Source organism: Triticum urartu, chromosome 6A, assembly GCF_056163025.1.
Source record: "Triticum urartu cultivar PI428250 chromosome 6A, HENAU_Tu73, whole genome shotgun sequence".
NCBI classification, from domain to species: Eukaryota; Viridiplantae; Streptophyta; class Magnoliopsida; order Poales; family Poaceae; genus Triticum; species Triticum urartu.
Window position 1 is genome coordinate 255,740,112 of NC_141878.1, and position 2,786 is coordinate 255,742,897.

General features: G+C 50.8%; 1 pseudogene; it reads left to right on the forward strand.

The window, feature by feature from the left end:
- The first annotated feature begins 413 nt into the window (after positions 1-413).
- LOC147964922 (uncharacterized) lies at positions 414-1,944 on the forward strand (annotated as a pseudogene).
- The last annotated feature ends 842 nt before the right edge of the window (positions 1,945-2,786 follow it).

The window sequence follows — 2,786 nt, forward strand, 5'->3', positions numbered from 1 at the left end:
ATGCTTATGATATGAAAAGGCCCAAGCTTGGGGATGCTATGTTTGATGAGAATGATACGTTTGATAATTTATTTGCTGCAATTAATGTTTGTCCCAAGCTTGGGGATGCTATGTTTAAAGAAGATGATATTTTTAGTCTCCCAAGTTTTGATGAGAAAATTTATTATGATGATAGCATGCCTCCTATTTATGATGATTATATTGATGAAAGTGGGTTCGGAAGGGTGTTTTTAGGCAATCCGATCTGGTTATAGCCTGCCATATTTAGTGCTCCTATATTTGCATATAAATTGGGCCATTATGGTTAGGATTGTATTGATTTGTTTCCATGATTATCTTGTAACCTGTCTATATATATGAGGTAACACGAAACCCATAATTATGTGGTCAAACATTCTCTCTCTAGTTCTATCATGGTATTAGCCAAACGTTTCGCTACCGCCCCTCTACACTACCGCCGCTGCCCTCACATTCCAAGCTATAAAACCTCTCCCTCCCCAGCTACCGCCATGTCCGACGCCGGCAACATTCCCCATCCCCATGCCGCCCTCAGGCCATGGCCATCCAAAACATCAAGAGCATCATGCCTGTCACCCTCGACATCAAAGCCTCGAAATTCACCAAGTGGCGTTACTACCTCACCATCGTGGTCACCCAATTTGCCGTCGCCAATCAACTCGACACAGCGACTCCTCTGGCCGACGCAGAGTGGCTGCGGATGGACTCCATGGTCCTTCGCTGGCTGTACGGCTCCATCACCTCCGAGATCGCTGACATGGTCATGGCAGCGGGCACCACCGCCTATGCTGTCCTCGGCGGCATCACCGCCCTCTTCCGGGACAACCAGCAAGCCCGTGCAGGCTTCCTTGTCCAGAAGTTCCACAACATCGAGCAAGGGGACAAAAGCGTCACCACCTACTGTCTCGAATAGAAGACGGCCGTCGATGCCCTCACGGACGTCAACGCTCCCGTCTTCGACGACACCCTGGTGTGGAACACCATTAAGGGCCTCCACGATGACTACAAGGAAATCGAGAACCTCGTGCCCCTCCTCAAGCCCTTCCTCACCTTTCTTGACTTTCGCAACATGCTCCTTCTCCAAGAACTCAAGCCATCGTCCACGCGCTCGTCGTTGGCCGCGGTCTTCTACACCACCACAGCTGCGGGGGGCTCCCACGGTAGCCCTGCTCCTCTGCCGCAGCAACTCCATGCCGGCCGGCCTGGCTATGGCGCCCACAACGCCCCCAACAACTCCAGCTCAGGCCGGTACAAGGGCAAGAAGAAGAACACAGGTGGCGGTGGCGCCCCGTTCTTCCCCAGCCTGCAAAGTCCATGGATCGGCGCTATGCACATGTATCCACTGACGGGTCATGGTAGACCCATCTACCCCGCCGTTGGACACGGCCATGCTCCGAGCCTCCTCGGGTCGCACCGTGCCGCACTGCCGTCTCGTCCGTCTCAGGGCTACATGGCCCTGCCAGCTCCGTCGCCTGCGCCTCCATCACCCGCGACCTTCACCTACAGCGGCTACCCCACCTACGGCTCCCCCTCGACACCAACATGGGATCCCTCTGCCCTCGCCAACTACTTCAACACCATGAGCATGCAGGCTCCTACAGAGTGGATCATGGACACTGGAGCATCCACTCACATGTCTTCATCTACCGGTAACCTCACCTCTATTTCTTCTACTCCTCCACATAAACACATCCTGGTCGGTGATGGCTCTTCTCTTCCTATCTCTCACTCCGGCAATGCAACCCTTTCTACATCTTCCTCTCATAAACTCACTCTTCAGAATGTTCTCTTCACCCCTTGCATAGTTAAAAAATTAATTTCCGTTCGTCAGTTTACTAGTGACAACTTATGCTCGATTGAATTTGACCATTGGGGTTTTTCTGTGAAGGATCTCAAGATAGGAGCCGTGATTCTTCGGTGCAGTAGCTCCGGTGATCTATACCCAACCTCCTCCTTGCATCACGCCCACACCACCTTCACCGTCGAATCCAGCCTCTGGCACCGGCGCCTCGGCCACCCTGGTCTCGATGCATTCCGGTGCCTCGCTTCGTCATTATCACTCCCTATTAATAAAGTGCTTAAGGATCCTAGTTTATGCCATGCTTGTCAACTTGGCCGTCATGTTTGTTTACCTTTCTCTACTTCTACAACAAATACTCATCGTCTGTTTGAATTAATACATTGTGATATTTGGACTTCACCTATTGCGAGTGTTTCTGGTTATAAATATTTCTTGTTATTTTAAATGACTTCACTCACTACCTATGGACGTATCCTCTACGTAAAAAATCTGAAGCTTTTTCCCTACTGTCTAACTTCCGTGCTTATGTCGCCACACAGTTCTCTCTCTCTTCAAGCAATTCCGTGTGATAACAGACATGAATTCGACAACCACGCCCTCCAGAATCTCTCCGCCCACCATGGGATTCAGCTGCGTTTCTCGTGTCCCTATACTTCCCCACAAAACAGTAAAGCTAAACGCATCATTCGTACTGTCAACGAGATCAAACGCACCCTCCTTTTCCAAGCGAGTATGCCTTCAAATTTCTGGGTCAAAGATCTCCACACCGCCACCTATCTCCTAAACAGACTACCCACCAAAGCACTCACCGCCCCATGTCCATTTTTCGCCCTCTTCTCAAAACCACGAGATTATACCCTCCTTCGCACTTTCGGCTGCCTATGCTACCCCAACCTCACCACCATAATGCCCCACAAAAAATTGTCCCATCATTCCGCCGCGTGTGTCTTTCTGGGTTATCCCTCCA